This window comes from Passer domesticus, chromosome 1 (assembly GCF_036417665.1).
Source record: "Passer domesticus isolate bPasDom1 chromosome 1, bPasDom1.hap1, whole genome shotgun sequence".
Classification (NCBI taxonomy): Eukaryota; Metazoa; Chordata; class Aves; order Passeriformes; family Passeridae; genus Passer; species Passer domesticus.
The window spans coordinates 88,806,995-88,827,063 of NC_087474.1; the positions used below are offsets into that span (position 1 = coordinate 88,806,995).

The window sequence follows — 20,069 nt, forward strand, 5'->3', positions numbered from 1 at the left end:
TTGCTGTAAACCAGACACATGCTCCTTGATTCAATTGATGGAGTAGGTCAGAACTTCATTTGCTTGGTAGCTGTAGTTCTGTGCTGAAGAGCTAACACAAGGTCACAGCTTCAGGGAGGTGGGGAAAGGGGAAACAAAAAGTAAAGTCTTAAAAGGTGGTGATGTTTTTCATTTGGACATCTAGCTGACATATTGGTCCTTCCAACTAAAGAAAAAGGCTACTGTTATTTTAACAGCGCAGTAAAAATGTATAGACATTTTCAAGGAAAGATTAAAGCAGAAGGGTTTATAGATCCATCACATATTGAATGAGACCCAAAGCACATTTGCAATGTCCCTGTAGGCATCTAGGGACTGGGTTATGCTCAAATGGAATGGGCTAAGTTCATCTTTTTCCTGTGGACTATGGCAATACACTATCTGCTGCATTACCTGAAAGCATTCCTTAAAAGTTACAGGATTTCCTTTAATGGATAAACTCTTGTGATAACAGCTTCTTGACATTTGTATCTTTAGACTCTCTTCTTTAGGCTGTCATGACAGATTTTTTTTTTTTAAATGTTGCCAGTTTGTTTATGTGTTGATGATGACTTGCACACAGACACAAAAGCATTGCTTCAGAGCACGGGCATTTCACATGTGCATTTATCTCTTTGCAGAAAATGATACCTGAACTAATATTCTGGAAATACCAGGAGTCTACTTCAAGTATATGAAATTTTATTTATAGTCTTGCCATCTGGAAAGACACGAGGCATCTCAGCCTTGTGAACGTGCTTGGTGATATTTGAGGAAAAATAGAGGGAATAAATTTGGCTGTGGCTCCTTTGTCATCCGTGTTCCTGCACTGCTAACATGAAGACAGAAGTGGAGGTGTTTTGTAGGACAAGATGATCACTGTTTTAAATAATAGCAAAATTCTACATACTTTGGAGTGTAAGTCTTTGCTATGATGTGTAGACAAGTAAGTTAAAAAGCAGCCACCCATCATTTTCAAGTGCTCACAAGTGGAGGGCAAGGCCCTTGCATTGCAACTTGAGGCCATTTCTGTTACAATCTGGATGGTCAGGTTCCAGGCTAGTAAGCTGGCAGCATCTGAGCTGAAAAATCTTGATATTCCCTGACTGGAGTTTGCACCTCTGTGCTTTTCTAGAGAGTAAAATCCAGAAGCAACTTGACAAGTTTGGTTAGTGTGCTAAGCAGCCAGTGTTTCTGGGAGCCAGGTGATGCTAAAATCAGATTTGGGTTAAGTGTTTATGTGCTTAAAAGTGTTTCCCTGGTTGATCTCAGCCTGTTGAGGAAGTCTTGAGCAGCTGGGAGGGTGTCTGTTCTGGCAGGCTCCAGGATGGCCTTATTTCCATTGGGTCTCCTGCTCTGAGAGTTGTCTCCTGTGGCTTATGCAGAGAGTTTTCTCTGTCATTACTTTCTCTTGGCTTTTTTCCCCAGGAATAATTGTAGCATTGGGAGTAAACAAGTACAGCAGTGATTCTAGCATTGCTGCACTGCTTCCTTTCTTCTCCCAAACTTTCGTTCTGTGTTGACTCGTGCCATTCCATTACTGATGTGTTATGAATGGGTCTTGCTATGTTCTTGGAGTTCTCTGAGTTAGGGGTGTAATTTTCCTGTCTGATATTATATATTGAACTATTTTTTGGTTTTCATTAGGAATTGTGTGTCTGAAATTATTTTATAATGAAATTCTGAGTTCTTTCTGAGTTATTGAAATGGTTAGAAATTGCATATATGGCTGTGGTAAATGCAGCATTAGATGTAAGTGGACTCATTTCCTCCTAAACAGGAATGCATGTTCAAATAGTAACTGTATCCATCTGAATAAGGCTTTATTTTGTCTATATATACATGAAGATTAAAGTAGTTTTGCATATTTCTGATTTTCTTTTTCCAAACAAAGTGTGATTTATTTGCCATTTTGTTTATTTTAAGATTTTGGGTATTATTGAATCATATTATTAGTTAGTGCCCTGCTAATAGTTTTGCATAATACTTGAAATCTATATTATTTGACTGTCAGTATCTCATTACTGCTTCCTTCTGTAGTGTGTTCAGGGGCTTCAACTTAGAAAGTCTGGCAGCAATAATCTCAACTGTTGTCCTGTTCTTATTTTTAGTTCTTTGGCATCAGTGTTATAATGCCTTAAAATGAAAATAAGCTTGGATAAATGTAGAGGCAGTGCCCGGACACTTGTCACTAACTGCCTTGGGTTAGGAAGTTGTACAGATAGGGGTGGCTGTGGCATAGCTGCAGGATGGAGCAGATAAAGAAACTGCCTGCTTGGCTGTAACCTCCAGATAGACTCTGGATATCTGTTTAGACAAACTCTAAAATGCCTTATGATTAGGTTTTTATTGCACATGGGCCTCCTAATGTAATCTTTTAACATTTTTAAGACAGGAAAGAGACAGAACCTAAGTTTTAATTAGTCCTGGCTCTTGTAAAACAGCTGTCCATAAAATCAGTGAAATTCCTATTTGGACAGAGGTGCATTTTCCAAGCTCTTGCACAACCTCCTTGTGTGGGTGGCTCCCTTTCCTTCCTTTAAACTTTTATTGTTAATATTCATGGAATGCTTTAAAAGCATAATTAGCCATTTTGTTATTTGGAGGGAGAAGTCACATGCAGATTTGAGATAGTCAGCATTTGGACTTGGCATTTTATGACTGATTTTTATGAATGGCAGAGTAGGTTTATTAAAAAATCTCACACACTCTTCCATCTAAAAATCAGTACATTTGAAAGGGAATTTGGGAAAAAAATCTCTACAAGCACTGTGAACAGATTGAAAGTTTTTCTGGGAATGGGAGGTCCAGTCATTACTGTTTGGCAGCACTGTATTGTTTCAGAATATCCTTGTGCATGACTATTTTTTATATATAAAGGAATTAATTTTCATTATGATTTTTGTCATTCACTTCATACAGATTTTAGTTGAAGTTTTGAATCATGCACCACTAAGGCACAATATAACTTTGAAAAACAGTATTAAAAGAAAAAATAGTTTGAAAACTAATTTAAAAAAAAACATTTACAAACAAAATCTATTTGGCTCAGTTCACCAAAACATGAGCAGGATTCAGAAACAGCTTGCTGGCTGAGCTCATCAGCAGGAGAAGCTGTAGTCGATCAGTTCTGCCCTCTTCAGCAGGTGTAATACCATTTGATGGAAATTGCAATACATGGTTTCAGGGGACATGTGGATAATGTGTCCAGATGATAGCAACATCAACAAAGTATAGAAAAAAACATGGGCAGATGTTTGGCTTATTCTGTCTACATGGTTACACGTACTTAAATTCACTGTAATGGAGTTTATCTACTGTCGTGTTGTGGTTTGCTCTCTTACAAAGAAGGATTTTATGGCAGGCTGCTAATCTTGCAAAACAGTTCACCTGTTGCAGCAGCCATATTTTGCAGCCTTAGCTGCAGGATTTTTTTACCTTTTTTAACCTTTTTTTTTCCCCCTAAACTTTCTTTCCAAATATATTGAAGTCCTAGGTTTGACTACAGTGGGATGAATTGCTTTATGGTTTTGACATAGAACAGGGTATTCTTGCAGTGTGACTGGATACTTCAGACCTTCCCAGGCAGAAGAAAATAAATTGAACACTTTTCAAATATCATCCTTAGGAAAAAAAAAGCCTCTAGGTTTATCTAACTGAAAAACTTTTGATTTTTATATTCTGCTCTCTGTGTTCCAGAAGTATGTCTGCTCCTAAAATTACTGAAATAGAATGTTGACTCAACTTGATCTATGGAATATAACATGTATCAATAATTACTGAAAATATTTAGACAGATGTTTCACTTAAGAGTCATTGTTCTTCAGATCCATTTATGTAGAATTGAAAGTGGTGGTGTATCCAGCTGTTCTATCATCAGGAGGTCCTGTTGGCATGGGTAGGGCATCCTAGCTCTATTATCTGCTCCTGTCTCTTTTCATTCCCACTACTAGAACTCCTTAAAATTCTAGATCAACACAGCTTGCAAATTTAAATTCAGTGCTTTGTAAGATTAATTCAAAAAATGTATAAAACTATAATTTTGAAGCTGATGCGAACATTTAAAGGAAAGGGGGTTTATCTGCTATTCATTTAATGCAGCACAAAATTAACATCTGAATCAAACAGCAAAATTTTAGTAAATAAGATGCAGCATTTATTATGAAGCCTCATTATTCCATATGCATAGTAATACTTTCAAAGTGTAATTTTTTCTTCTTCCTAAGCTGCTCAAAATGTTTCCCCCTGTTTTTCAACAAGGCATTGTCTGTTGATATTTGTAATTAGATCATTTGCATACAGTCATTGTCATTAGAAAGTTAGCATTTTCAGTGGTTGTAGTTGTCTGAGTTATCCAAAGCTTTCTCATTTAGAAATATTTGAAATTATAATTTAGGTCACATAGTTTTTATGCTAACCATTATTTGGAGTGTTATTTCTCACATGACTGCTTCTCAAGCTTAAGCTTGTTTCACTGTAAATAATTTTGTAGTTTCCATTTTAGTGGAATTCTAACTGTAGAGTATTTTCTTTGAGGGAGCACATAGTTGCAAGTTATTTATGTGAGGTACTGTATCCAGAGCCATGTGTACTCCGTTGCTACGGAGATACCTGTCATCCTGTCTTCCTAGGAAAGTGATAGTCCAGCGTGGCACCAAACATGCCCAAAGCAGTGGTGTGCAGAAAATTTGCTAGCAGGTACAAAACCTGTGTCACTGGCTTGAGTGATGTGTTCTGTAAATTCAGGAAAGGAAGGTAAAATCCTAAAATAACTGAACCCTATGCACTTTGGCTTGCCTCCAGGAGGTTATGTTCTCCTCTGTCCCCAGTCCTGGCAATAATCCAGTTGCCAAACTTCAATTAGGATTGTCTGTAGAGACTGTACCCTATGCAAGTACTGGGTCCAAAAGGGCTCCTTGCCTGTCTCCTGTATCAAACATGAGCTGGAGGAACAAAAGATAGAAACGGTCTGCAGTGTTTGTAAAACTGCTTAAAAGGAAGAAACTGATTTATAAGGCTTTAATTTTCAAAGTCCTCCTCTTTAAGTGGTATTACACTGTTGGAAGATTTTGCTCTTCCAAAAAAAGACATGAAAAGTGGCTAGAGGCACTTTATATTCCAATGATGCTGTCAAAGACATCCCAAACATTGTTGCAAGGTCTCTGCCCACTTTTCATGAATGTATTCAAGGGAGGGTGTGCTGTATTTCTCTCTCTCTGTTTCTCTCTTTCTGGCTTCTCTCTGCAATGGACATGAGCCAGAGAAATGTCTTTCCTGGTCAATGCAGTCTCTTGTTTGAGGAAATGAAGTAAAGTGCATCCCATTAAATTATTTCTTTCATTCTAATTTCAGTGACTTTGCTTTTGGAAAGGATACACACTTTGCCAGCCATGTAATAAGAAAAACTAGTCTGTACTAAATAGGAATCAAGCTTTAGGGATGGGAAAGTACCACAATATTAGGAGAGCTTCAGCAGAGGTGAAATTTGGTTCAAAATCCTGATTTTCATACACTAAATATATACTTTCCCTTTTTAAGACAGAGAGGAACTTGCTCTATAAATTTTTAGCCCTTGAGAAATCAGTTTGATGTCACATTTTGCTTGTCACATGATTGGATAATGTAAAATACACAAGGAATAGACAACAGAACAGGTCCAGAAAATTAAGTAGCTTTTCTTTTATTCTTACAGTTTAGCATTGCAAATGTTTCTGGTACTTGTGTATTCCAGTCTGGTGAGACTCTCCTCGAAAGGATCTGAATCCAAGGAGCCAGACTTACTGAGCAAAGAGGCTTCTCAGGACTGTATCCAGTGCAGCTGTCAGACTAGGGACAGTTAGTGTTTTGCATGGTGCAGGCTATTTAAATGAGAGTGTCTGTGAGATGAGAGGAATAAACTTTGTAAGGTAAGACAAGTTGAACCATCTATGATCAATTCAGTAAATAAAACAATATTCTCCTATATTGATGTAATCTGATATCTTACCCATTCTAACCCTCAGGTGCGCTAGGAAGAAGCTACACCTCTCACTCTGATTAGACAGAGAAAAATTCTAGAAAATCTCTCTTTTACTACAGAAGTGATCTGAGAAGGAGAGTAATTATGATGACACAAAAAAGTTACCTAGTACAGTGTGCCTGACGACTGTCTGGTCAAATTTTGCTGCTTCTGAGATGGTGTGTTTGCCTCAGTAACCTTGGTAAGGTTTGTTTCAGACAGAGCTAAGCCCAGTAACTCCATGCACCAGTACACACTGGGAGCCACCCGGCTGGCAAGTAGCTTTGCCAAAAAAGGCCCCACAGGGGTCCTAGTGGACACCAAGTTGAGCATGAGACCGAAATGTGCCCTTGTGGCAAAGAAGGTAACCAGAGTCCTTGGCTGCCTTAGGAGGATGAGTGTTGCCAGCAGGTCAAGGTGATCTTTCTCCTCTTCTCAGCACTAGTAAGGCCACAGCTCTAGCACTGGGTCCAGTTCTGGGCCAAAGTCAAGGTGATCTTTCTCCTCTTCTCAGCACTAGTAAGGCCACAGCTCTAGCACTGGGTCCAGTTCTGGGCTTCTTAGTTCAAGACAGATACAGACATATTGGAGGGGGTCTAGCAAAGAGCCACTAAGATGATGAAGAGAACATCTCTCCTTTGAGGAAAGGCTGAGAGCTGAGACTGTTCAGCCTGGAGTAGAGAAGGCTTGAGGAAGGAAGTCATCAATATGTACAAACACCAGAACAGAGGGTGCAAAGAAGAGGGAGTCAGATTCTTTTCAGTGGTGCCCAGGGACAGGACCAGAGCCAGGGGACACAAACTGAAACACAGAAGGTGCTGTGTGAACACCAGGAGACGCACCATTACTGGGAGAGTGACTGAACACTGGAACAAGTTGCCCAGAGAGATTGTAGATTCTTCCTCCTTAGAGATATTCAAAAGCTACCTGGCATGGTCCTGGACAGCTTGCTCAGCGTGGCCCTCTGTGAATTGGACAAGGTGGCCTCCAGAGGCCCGTGCATACCTCCACACTTCTGTGATCCTTTAAAGGTACCTGCCATGCATGCTCAGGGCATGTGTCTACTGCTGATGCATTACATCCTGTTTTATGAGCAGGTTGGGGATTGGAAACAGGCAGAGTAATCTTGCATCTTAGTTATGTTGTGTAAGCAGAGATTGCAATTCCAGATTCTCATTATTTCAGACTAGTGAAGATCATTCAGAAGTGTCACATCACATCTCGTTTCTGTCTTTGAGATGTTTGGCTGTGCAAATCATATGGCTTTGACAAGTAATCCCAACACATTCACAGTTCTGAGATGCTGAAAAATACAGCTAAAACTTTGGTACCACAGGTTTGGTATTTCTGATTTGTGAAGTAAAAACAAGGTCCTCATGCTGCTTTAGCAGGTACATATGTCTACTTCCCCTCAGCCATGGAATGGCCAGAAATCCATCTGCCGTACAGGAGACCCAAATGCTTTCTGGCCGTCCCAGATCTGCTCCCACATACCAGCAAAACTGGGCACTCCATCCACCACATCACATGGGTTTGAACCTCAGCAACTCTCACCAGGCACAAAGAGAGGTTTTCAGACTGCATGGTGCTGCTGGGCCCTCAGTCCCCCCCAGGCTGTGCAATCAGCTTCTCTCTTGTCCCTGGTTTCTCAGAATGCCTTGTCCAGGGAGGTGAGAGGGAGCTCTGCTGGAAGGGTGATTCTCACTCCCTCCCTCCCAGACCAGTTTGGAATGGCTTTCCTGTTGCTGTCATGGAAACCATGCTTGGAGTTATAGGAGAGGGAATATGCGTGGCATTCAGCTGCTGCCAGGTGTGGAGAGGAGAGAGGCCTCATTTTACCCAGTCCAAATTCCCACTGGGGGAAGAGATGTCAGATTTAAGATGGGGAGGCAGGGTAAAGAACAGCATGGCTCTGAACTGCAGCCTAGAAACCATGTCTGGAAATTAATTTGAATTGCCTCTCTGCCATTAAATTCACTTAAAACACTGAGTTTAAAATTCTGCATGCATGGCTTGTTTCCATTTACTTTGCCTTTCCTTTTCAATACTGTGACATCATGAACCTTTTTTTTTCCTGAAAAAAAGAGAGAGCTGCAACATCTCCCTGCTTGTTCTGCATTTGGAAACAGGGGCTTTAGTAATATGCATTGTTTGAAACAGGTCTTGGACCTGTTATCACTGCTGCTAGAAGGTTCCTAGCAGGAAGCCAGTTCCACAGGGATAGATGCAGTTTTGATGACTGTGTTTTGCTGTAATAAAGACTTAAATTTCAGGTGACTTTCACAATACTATCAATGAAATATTCTGATTGAAGTCATACAACAAATTTATTCATTCATTATTTCTACTCACTGTCTCTTCCTTTTTTTCTTTCCCCTGAATCAATGAAAGTAACAATGATTCCTATGGCTCTCTTCTTTTATAATTGTATCATAGCAGTAATTTTGATATTCCTTCTGTAAGGAGCATCCCTGTAGAGATGCTTCTCTCCGTTTTAGTCTACTGACAGTTTCCTCGACATCATTTTGGTGGCAACTGAGCAGTCTTTGAACTGAAATCTGTGCTGTAATTGTGGAAGCAGCACAATTGTCTTAGTGAGGCATGGTCATTCTGGAGTGCAGCAAGTGTTGCTTGTGTGTTTGAACTCCCAGAGGCATAACCACAAATCCAGTCCAGTGTATTTAACTATTCTTGTTCTATTGAACTATATAATTCTATTCTTTGCTTTACTTACAATGAGTAGTACAAATCTGGAATCTTTCTGACTGATTGTTTGAGAACTCAGTAGTTCTCAAACTACTGTAAAATCTAGTAAAATATATTTTGTTTTTTATTGAAAGAATAGCCTGGATTCCCAATCTGGATGTTTTAAGGATAAAATCTATTCTTCTGTAGAAAAACCTGATACATTATATTTTCTGGTGTCTGTTTGGTGGCCATAAGTGTATGTTTCACTAGCAAGAACAGCCATTGTTGGTCGGATGAACTGTCTTCACTGATGACATCAAGTACATGCTGACTAAAGAGTAAGTGCAGGGCCATAATATGTGATACTGTCTTCTACTACTCAAAAGCCACCTGTTTTCAGGTTTCCATGACCCACTGAAGTTATGATGTACTTAGTAACCATCAAAAGCATGCCTGTTACATAAAGAGTAATCTTCTTTCATCTATTTTCAAGCCAGTAGAGTGTTTCTGGGTCAAAATCAGAGCTACTGAGAGAAATGTCATGGTGTCTGCTATGGACCTAGGTGAGGAAGAAGATGTGGATTGAACCTTTGCTTCCAAGACGCCTCAGGCTCTGGTTCTCATGAGGGAATTCAACCATTCTGGGAAAACAGCACAGTGGTGCATAACAATCTGGGACATTTCCAGGATGTGTTGGGAACAACTTCTTCATGTGGTTGTAGATGGACCAATTAGGAGCAGTGCTCTCCTAGACTGAATGTTTACCAGTAAAGACCTGTTGGAAGATAAAAATGTCAACAGCAGCTGCAGAGACAGTAAGAGCATAGAGGCCAAAGACTTGAGGAGGACAAGCGATCAAATAAAGACCTGAACTTCAGAAAAGCAGATTTCAACTCAGTCAGGGAACTTCTAGGAAGGATCCAATGGGAACCTGTCTTGGATGGCAAAGAAGCTCAGGAATGTTGGGAGATTTCCCAGTGCAGCTGCTTCTTGAAGTACAAAAGAGCAGTCTATCCCCCTAAGCAGGAAAAGCAGCAGACATAAAAAGAAATCAGTTGGAAAGGCACCAAGCTACCAAAAGAGCTCAAATGAGAAAAGGAGCACTGGAGCAGTGCAAAAGGGGACAAGCTTCCAAAGACGACTAGAGAGGTACTGCTTCAGTGTGCAGAGATGCAATTAGGAAGGCAAAAGCTCAGCTGGAACTCAAAATAGCAAGAGATAATAAGAATAATGTAAGACTTTCTGCAAGTATGTTAGCAAGTAGAAGTACAAGAAAGATATAGCTCTGTTGCTGCTAAGGGCCAGTGAGTTCATAAAAAATGGCACAGAAAAAGCTGAGGCACTCAACCTCTCTTCTTGGATAATGTCAGGCCCCAAAACTGTGTCAAAAAGAAACAACAAAGTGAATGATAATACAGAAGGGTCAAGTGTTGTTGCTGTTCAGCCCTACTGTCCTCCGTAACTTTTTATTGTTGCCTAACTTTGTTGACCTGTTGCTCATTCCATGTTTCAAGTCATTCTATATGTATTAAACAGTGTGGAACATGGCACCAGAACTTCACTGGTGGGCACCTTCAGCTGGGAGAATTTACCCTTTATTTCCTGAATTGACTTCCTATTTAAGAAAGACCTTATCCATGCAGAAGCCTTCTAGATAACTTGTTCATATTTATGTTAGAGGCCATGAATTCTGTTCTGTGTTACAGACTCTGATAATTTGCCCAGTAAGACTATCTGGCTTGCTGGTCTTTAGTCTTCTAAATCTCCCTTAAACTGGGATTGCATTCAGTGTCTTACAGATTTAAGCTGTGTATTTCTTAGTTTCTTAGAACTATTGAGTAAATACCATCTGATCTTCAATTTGCTACAGGTTGTTTTGTCTGTTTGTTTCATGACCTATTCACTTCAATTTCAGGCAGATCTGCTGATAAGACTCCCTCAGTGATTTCTTAGCATGAGAATTTTCCATGAGGGATTCATTTGGTTTCTCTTCAGTGAACCCTTTTATATTCTTACCAGTGATTTTACAGACTCTCCAGGCATATTCTTGCTCCTGATGCATTTGGAGAAATATTTGTTGTTTGCTTTGATGCTTTTGGCTATTTGTCCTTTAAAATCATATTGTGTTGTCTTGTCTTTTTATGTTTAACATGTCAACATTTATGCTATTGTATTTTCTTTACTTGAAGATGATTTCAACCTTCAGAAAAAGGTGTTTTTTTCAGTAACAGCTTCCTTTGCCCTAACTTTCTGTATCTTGACCTTTTCTTGATACACTGACTTGATTCTGTATATTCATCATACACTTCCAACAATCAGTTTCCCTACTGTCTATAAATACTTTACTTCTAGCTTTAAGCAATTTTTAAAATATTTTTTCTTAAAATTTTCTCTTTTTATGTGGCTCCTAACTGGCAGATGCTCTGCTTTCTATGGGGATGTTGGATTCAAGGACAGAATGATCACTTAGGGTCACTTCTCAACCACAAAATATGAAACTGTCTTGCTTGACCAAGTCAAGAATTTAATTTTTTCCTGTGCATCCCAAGCATCTATATATGATGATATCCAAAATTCACCTTATGTGCCACGTTGTCGTGTTACTTTATTTCTTTTTTTGTACCAAGTGTTGGGGTAATTGAAGACTCCCAGAACTGTTGCATTTTGTAACCATCTTTCAGACTACATCTCTGCCAACTCAATACTGCATCAACCCATATGTCAATTGAAAAAACGAATTTTTATTCAGTGAGGTTGTTTGTTTTACAGATTCTAAGCTCTTTCCCTACCTGTCTTTGTCCATATGACAAATATTACCCTGAAGTACATGTTCCTTACTTATTTGTTTTCAAACAGGTGATTTTTAGACTATAATTTCATTATGAAAACGTTTTTACTTTGTTCAAAAGATGAGCTATTCATACTAGAAATCAGGAGAATAAGATCATAATGATACTTCTTAAAACTAACATTTTCATTACTAATTGCTCTTTTCTTTCATAAGAAACAATATGAATCTGTTGGGAATTTCCTGAAACTGTGGTATTTCCATAGGGTAGCCAGAAAAGGAATAAATTGCCTAATTATTTTACTAGTTCTCTTCTTTGTAATAAAAGATATAATAAAAGAGGAAATATTCAAAAGCTATTAAAGTTAACTGCTACTGCCATAGAATTGTCTGTGAGAGAAAATGTGCAAATCTCAAGGGTTTGCAGTCCTTGAGTTCAAATTTTTTTTAGCCCATGCTGGGAATTTTTTTCTTTAGCACTTAATAGTACTTAGTAGCAGAAATAAATTAATTATTTGACTAATCAATATACTGTCAGCTAGAATACTAGAATATTTGTTTATGAACATCTCTGTTTTTGAGCTGAATTTACAATTTTGATGTAATCCTTTATTTATTTGAAAGTCCATCCACATTCACTTAGTGTAGCAACTCCATGTCTCAAGTGTGCAGAAAATCAAGCTTCTAAGCTGTTAGTCTCAAGACAAGGAAAAAAATCCTATAGATATTAATTTGCACGTGCTAGGTTGTCTTAAAAAAAAAACAAACCCATCTTACTTTGTTAGATAACTTTTGAATCTCTCAGTAACTTGCTAATGACCAGCTTTTTAATAGCTTCTCATGGCAATATTCAGATCTAGTATCCTAATTAATTCAGAAATTCAGGGATTATTGCAAATTATAGAGTGTGTTCTGGGATATGCTGTACTTACAGTCTATGTCTGTGTTGCAAATTAAGTCTTTCTTATAAGATGAGGAAAATCAAAAGAAAAAAAATATTCACCAGAATAATTTCCTCAATTCCAGTAGGAGAAGAGAAAAGGAATAGTTGGCTGCTCATTTAGACCATTTTGGACAAGTGTAAAGCTAATGATTTATCGTGCTGGTTCTCCATCTGTTCCCACTGCCTAGGATGATGTGTATTCTCTGGGAGGGAGAACTAGTTTAGAGGCATATAGATAGGGAACTGGAGATCTCCATGAATAAAATGCTGGAGAGGGCTTCAGATCTCTAAGCATGTAGACAGACTGGTCAAGAAGTTGTGTGTGTCACTGGTGTGCACGTGTTGGTGTGTGCTCTGACAGCTCTGCAGCTATTGCTGGCATCTTGGCACATTGCCCAACAGAGCACAGATGTAATCAGATAAGAAAGGGAAACTAGAACCTGAGGATGTTGTCAGAACCAAAAAGACTTAGTGCTTCAATGACTAGGACATTTTTAGAAATTTCACATGTTGTGACCATGTTGTTCAACTTCCTTTGCTTTTCACATGTCTTTGAATTATACAAATGTATGTATAATAAAGCATCTTCCATCTTCAAGAAAATTGTTCTGTAGATATGTACTGGAAAATTGAGGTAAAAAACCATCAGTCCACAGTTTTGTCTGGTATATTAAATTTGCTGAAAATGTAAAGTCAGGCTTCAAGAGCTGCTACTATAAATGGAATTGCCCTTTTCCACTTAGACATATGCTTGGAGAGCTGAGAAGTAAATGAGAATTACAAGCTCAGGCCAGTGTAAGACTGAAGAGTCAGAGTCTGTTACTAAACTCCAGCTCTACTTCTCTTGCTCTCCTTGGAGAAGGCCTACCACTTTGACAATTTGTTTTGCTCTCATACTGAGCTTTGCAAATAATAACAGTAAGCCCTAAAGCAGGTCAAAGTAAGGTAGAAAGTCAGTTTAATCTTACGTTCTCCTTAAATTGCTGCTGCAGAGGGTGGAGAAGCACAGCACTTACATTGGAAAGCTCATAGTAGTCCTAATCCTATCCTAACACCCTATAAAGTTTTTACTTACAGTTTATTGCTTTATGGACAGTTTGCATGGGAGGAAGTGGAATAGCGCAGCAGTCGTGGTGGGTGATGAACCATTGGGAGTGTTGGCAAGGGATGTAAAAACTAATGAGAAGAAGAAAAGAGCTTAAAGACTGAAGCTGAACCTAAAAAAGAGAAGAAAAAATGGGATAAAAAAAGACAATTTGAAATTTAAAAAACTTTGGTGATTCTGTTGGAAAAGAAATAATGCAATTTCCCTAGGAACAGAAGTCCAGGCGGTTGGGCAATGTGCCTTCAGAGAGCAAGGCTTGCCTGCAGTTCACAGAGGAACAGGGCAGTATGCCTAGAGAGCTAAAACAATCCTGTGGAATGCAATTGTTATCATATTTGTATCAGGATCCTAAGCACAGAAAATAAAATAGGGCCTTATTTCTATAAAAGTTGTTAAAGATATAAAAGGGACTTCTTTGAAGTAATCTTACATGAAAATGCAGGAATAGTTTATTTTTAAACACTGTAATCAGCCAAACTAGTTCTTTATACCATAAATGATCTATATGCATAATAGCCTAGATGCCATGCTAGTCTCTTGTAAAGAAGCATTGGATTGCTAAAACAGTCAAATCAGGTGAAGGAATTAGCCAGAGAAATTCAGGCTGATAAAATACAAGCATTTACATCAAGTGAAATATGTCTTCATGTAATCATCATGATCAGAGAGTTTAGTAGCCTCTGATCTAATCAATAACGTTTGTATAAAGACTCGAAAAAAATATTCAGAGCTCATCAGTTTTAGGATCATGGAGGAAATAGGTTAAAAGAGACTCTGGAGGTCTGCTCCAAGCAAGTCTGGCTTCAGGGTTAGATCAGATGTGAAGATGACTTTTGAAATCTCAAAGAATGGAGATTCTACGTGTATAACCTGTTCCAGTGTTTCGCTACCTTTGATGTATTGTTTGGTTTTGGAGTCTTTTTTTAAATTACTGTTTTTGTTTGTGTTTATTCTTTACCTCTTGTTCAGTTTGAATTTACTTCATTGCAGCTTGTCGCTGTTGCCTGTGTCTGCTTGCTGCATATGTCTGGCAAGAGCCTGGTGATGTGTTCACTATAACTGCCTTAAAGTGGAAGTCTGCGACAACCAAGCTACAGGCTGGGGGCAGAGCGTCTGGAAAGCTGCCCAGCAGAAAAGGACCTGGGGGTGTTGATTGACAGCAGCTGAACACAAGCCAGCATGTGTCCAGGTGGTCAAGAAGGCCAATGGCATCCTGGTCTGGACCAGCAATAGTTGTGGCCAGCAGGAGCAGGGCAGTGATTGTCCCCCTGTACTCGCCACTGGTGAGGCCACACCTCAAATCCTGGGTTCAGTTCTGGGTCACTCCCTGCAAGAATGACATTGAGGGGCTGTAGTGTGTCCAAGGAGGGCAGCAGAACTGGTGAAGGGTCTGGAGGGTCAGTTATATGAGGAGTGGCTGGGATTATTTAGCCTGGAGAAAAGGAGACACAGGGGTGACCTTGTTGCTCTCTACAGTTGCCTGACGGGAGGGTATTGCAAGGTGAGGATTAGTCTCTTCCAGGCAGCCAGTGGGAGGACAAGGGTACAACAGTCTCAAACTGTGCCAGGGCAGGTTTAGGTTGGGCATCAGAAAGAATTTTTTCACTGGCACGGTTGTTAAAAATTGGAACAGAGTCATCCCTGGAAGTGTTCAAGAAATGACTGGATGTGTCACTTAGTTCTGTGGTCTAGTTGACATGGCAGTATTTGGTCAAAGGTTGGACTTTTATTCTTAGAGGTCTTTTCCAGCCTTGGAGATTCTATAAAAGACATCCTCCCTAGATGGTCTCTTCTCCATGCTAAACAAACCAAATTCCTCCACCTTCTGCTTGTATAATGTGTGCTTTAATCTTCTGGCTATTTTTGTGGCCCTCTCATGATTTTTCTTCAAAATCTCATCATGTCTTGTCCTGGTGGCCCAAAGCCAACCACTGTACTTGCAATGCAGCATAAGGAGTAGCAAATAAAAGGGAATAGTTGTTTCAATTGTTTCCTAGTTCTGCTAGTGGCTGTCTTGTTAGTGCAGTGAAATGAGTGGTTGGTCATTGTCACCACAGGAATGCATGGTTAAGTCATAACTTTGTGTCCACCACACCCCCAGGTCCTTCCTGGGGAGATGCTCTACTGTTACATGGCATTCCATCCTCTGTGCAGGGCTGATTTTCTTTTATGAGCTTCATGACACTCTTGCTGGCCTATTCTTCCAGCTTGTCAAAATTCCTCTGAATGGTAGTTCTGCCCTCCGGTGTATGAATTGCTTCCTTCAGGTTGGTTACGTGGAAACTTGGACTTGCTTATAGGTGCAGTCATCTCTCCATTAAGATTCTGCAAAAACATACATACCCACCACTGAGTTTCTGAATCTGCCACCTCTCTGCTTACGTAATTACCTTTCTGTGAGCTTTCTCCCTCACCCCTCATATGTAAATTATGTTATTCAGTATAATGGAAGCATGAAACAATCTAGTGAAAAAGGATAAGAACAGAACAAATGAAAACACAGTCCTACAATGGAGAGTGTAGAGAATGTGAAAGGTATTGATTGGTACATTCTAAAGCCCAGTTTTGAAGCTTTTAGAACAACATTTATTGTCAGATGTTTAGGGGCATTGCTAGTGGTGTTTTTTTCCTGTTTTCAAAGCATGAAGATATTCTGTTTTCCTTCTATTTACAGGATGGGTTGTCAGGTCTGGTTTATGTCTGATGATATCTGTCTCTATATTTCTGCCAAGTTAGACTTTCCTAGGTTTTGCCGTTTTCCTTAGGAAGTAAGTGCTCCAGTTTTTGCTACTCATGTGTGTTTGGTACTGTAGGTTAAAAATAGTTTGTTGCCAACATGACTCTTAAGTAGTGGTGTGCAGTGGAGTGTACAGATGTATATGGAATTGTGCATGATGTTGTGGGATGTGCCTAGAAATAAACACATACTTGTGATGTTGATTGAGGTAAGTTTTTTCTTGTTTAATAGGTTACAAAAAGGTAGAGCCAATGCTGTACACTTCTACAACCTGTGTACTTTTTGAAGTTTTGTGGTTTCTAACATATTCCTCTGAAAGACTTCAATCCCAGAGACAATTTATTTATTTGTGTAGCTGTAATCTGGTTTACTGTATTCATCTCACCAGGGATTCCCAACCTGGATTATCAGTGCTGTTATTTGTTTGTATTTGAAAATTCAAGATTCAAATGATCACCAGTGCCCCAATCAGGTTTTGTATAATGTATTTGCAATCAAAAGCTAGACACTTCTCCTTTTTTAATGTCACGACCTAAAGATTCTTAGGAACCCAATAATTTTGCAAGTCTCTTGTGCCTAAATTTAGATTTTTTTTCAAGTTTTTTTTTAAATTGATTTTTACTGTCACTACTGATTTTGCTATGTCTTTTGCTTAGCATTGACACACATCTTCTTGTGAAAGGATTGAAGGATTACTTTAAGATTGTAAAGGACAAAGTAAAATGAGATCAACTCCAAATACCAGCCAAATTTCTTTTGCCCTATTTTACCCTTCTCAACATTCAAATGGGTCAATACAGTAGATGGCCCATCAGCTGTAAAGCAGAAAAAATAATGAAATACCCTCTGGTTTGGTGTGCCCTGAGCTCAGGAGTTCCTAACTTGTCCAAAGGCTGTGAAGATTTCCATCTTGCTTATTTGGTGTCTGGACCATTGTGAAATGTTGTGACCTGACTCAAGTCTTATATTGTGCTTGAAACTTTGGTGGCTGCAGAGGATAGATAAAATACAAAACTCATGCTGATAATGAATATACATTGAATTGCCATCTCTGGAATAATGAAATAGCTTTACAAAATGAACCCCACCATGGTTGTGGACAAGTACCTTTTTTAAAACATAAATTACTTCAGGCCCTAGCAGATAAATACTTTGTATCACTTCAAAACAATTTGATAAGGTTATCATGAAGTTCCTCCCTTTTCAAGTTGTGCTCTTGAGTGATTTCTTTGGATTACTGTCATCATTATCTCTGATCTCTGGTGGCTTCCCACTCCCACACCCCCTCCTGGAGCCAAGTGCTAAGGACTGCCATGCTGGTCACTGCACTTTGTAGTGCCTTTGTGTGGGCACTTGCTTTGGCATTATTGTCCTTTGCAGCACAGTCCTTGAGGCTGCTCTTGACATGTTATTATGTAAATTAATTTTGATGTTGCATTGTAGTTTCTGCTGTTCTTCATTCTTGAATTGTCTTGACAACAGATTTGCATAATCAGTGAGTAGGAATTTGTTTTTAATTTTGATGTTCTGATTAGCTTGATTCAGATAAATAATAGAAAGTTGTGAAGATAACAAAACGTGGCATGAACTGGTGAGAATGATTGTAAACACAACAAATAATACAAATGATGGAGTCAGGTTCAGTGATTATTTTTGTAAAATGTAAGCAAACGCTATTTCTGGTTTCTGTCTTCTTGCACTATGACAGCTGCTTGAAATCTAAACATATGGATTTATTCAAATATTAGTCACTCTCACTGCTTCCCAGACAAAGAGAAAGAAGCTTATTAATTTGTTTCTTGCCAGGTTTTCTTGGTATGGAGGGAAAACAGATTCACAAATCTTACTTGAATTCTTCTTCCCTTTTTTCAGTCCAAAGGCAACCCTGTGGACCTGCATCTTTTTCATGGGCATGAGGAAATACCAAAGGAAACTGCTTATTAAATTTAATGTAGAGGATAATTCTTGAAGTTATAATTGTTTAGCTCTGCACATATCCCACCTCCCCACCTTTTGTTTCCTTTCTTTCATTTCTGACTTCTGGTAGCACTGGACAGAAGATAATTAAGTAAGAAATAGTAGCAATTAAAAAGGTAGTAGTGAAGAAGTTCCTTCCTGTTCATCTTTTCTAGCCGTTTTCATGTATTAGAAACCCAAGGTTATTTCTTGCCTAAGTGATCAAGTAGATCTCTGCTTCCTGGTTGAGGAGTAACGTAGATACAACTGCCCTTTTCTAGTCATCTCTGCAGGGCGGGACTTAAATAATGTGGGCAGTGAAACCAGAAAACATCAATTTGAACATCTTAAGAACAGAAGAGTTTCCTCAAGGAACCAGGGTGAGAGAATGACAGAAACTCCTTAAATCAATCAGTTTAGGGCATTTGTTGGAGTAGCACTTTGTGTAATAGGACTGAAAGAGACTTAGTGGAGGATGAATCATGAAATGCACTAGGAAATGAAAGAAAGATGGAAGGCAAAAGAGAGCACAAAGCAGTAAGTAGGAAAGAAAAATAAATGACAGAGTGAAGAGTAGAAAAGTATATTTTGGAGATTAGAATAATGAGAAAAAAATGTTCAGGGGAAAAAATAATCATAGCAAAAAGGTATTTGTTGTGGAAATGCAGAAGTTTCTGGAAAAGTTGTCAACCAATGTGATTAACTGAAGAAATAGAAAGTATAGAAAAAATATGGGAAGACATACAATCCAGACAGGTGAAGAAAGAAAAAAAAAAACCCAGCAAAATAATATTTACTTTTGACGTATTTCAGTAAAATAGGATTGAGGCATTTCCATATTTATTTGGCTTGGGATAGCATGGACAAAAGGAGAAGCTAGAGAGCCATTGTTTGCAGCCCTGCTAGACTTAAAGAACTCAAGGAGCTGTGCTTTTTTGTCTAGGAGAAGGCAAGTGGACAACATAAAGAGTTGTTGGAGCATTTGTTCCTGAGTTCTTGGTGCTTAATATTCTCTTAGCAGCATTGAGGGGACATCTGCACCTTCTCACTGGGCAGGTAAGGCAAGTGCCCGTGCTGAGCCATGGCAAAGAGCACTTCTGACCTGCCTCACCTGGGATGGTGAGCGCTGAACTGACTGGGTGAAAATCTATCCTCAACGCATAAATTTGTATCGTTGTGATAGAATCAACTGTCTTAAAAAATGCAGTGGCACAGAATAGGTATTAAAGTTCTGCTTGTATTTGGAAAGTAAACATAATGCTCAGTTAGATTTTCTTGGTTATTTTGTACTATCAAAATTTCTCCAGGCTTGCACACTTTGATTTAAGCACACTGGCATGGCAATTACTGTACTACTTTGATTTTTCATTCATCAACAATTTAGTAATATTTCTATTACAATCCTTTCTGCATTAAGGGTTTTATTTTATGCAAACAAGACCCGGATTTGAATAATAACTCTTGGAAAGCCGATAAACTGTCTCTTCAGCTTTTCAGGCAATTGATTCTTTTAGGTGAGAGAAATGCTCTCTGTGAAGAAGGCATATATGAAATAGATGATTATTGTCAGGCGATTTTTGTTAATCGTATTTTCAGACAACAGTGAAAAAGTTGTTTCTGCACACTACAAAAATGTACAGAGAATATTATTAACTCTTGATTACTACAGCAGTGTTGACATTTAATGAACAGTGGTGTTTTGGTCTTTACACCAATCTGACTTTCAGTGGTATTCTTGTACTCTGTATAGATTTGTTTGGAATAATAAATTCACAGTTAAGCAGGCTTTTTCACATAGTCAGTGGCCATTTAAGTATTCACTGGCTATTTCATGCT

The 20,069-nt window shown here is 38.8% G+C and overlaps 1 protein-coding gene across 6 annotated transcripts in view; it reads left to right on the forward strand.

Moving 5' to 3' along the window:
- The window catches only part of CTNND2 (catenin delta 2), a 638,555-nt gene that overhangs the window by 224,697 nt on the left and 393,789 nt on the right, over positions 1-20,069 (forward strand). The window contains exon 1 of one of the 6 annotated variants that reach the window (XM_064428445.1): positions 19,201-19,289. The exons of the other annotated variants lie outside the window; for them this stretch is intronic. The gene's annotated coding sequence lies outside the window, so the exon portion shown is untranslated. Of the gene's footprint in view, positions 1-19,200; positions 19,290-20,069 lie in introns of those variants that run through there. 6 annotated transcript variants of the gene reach the window in all.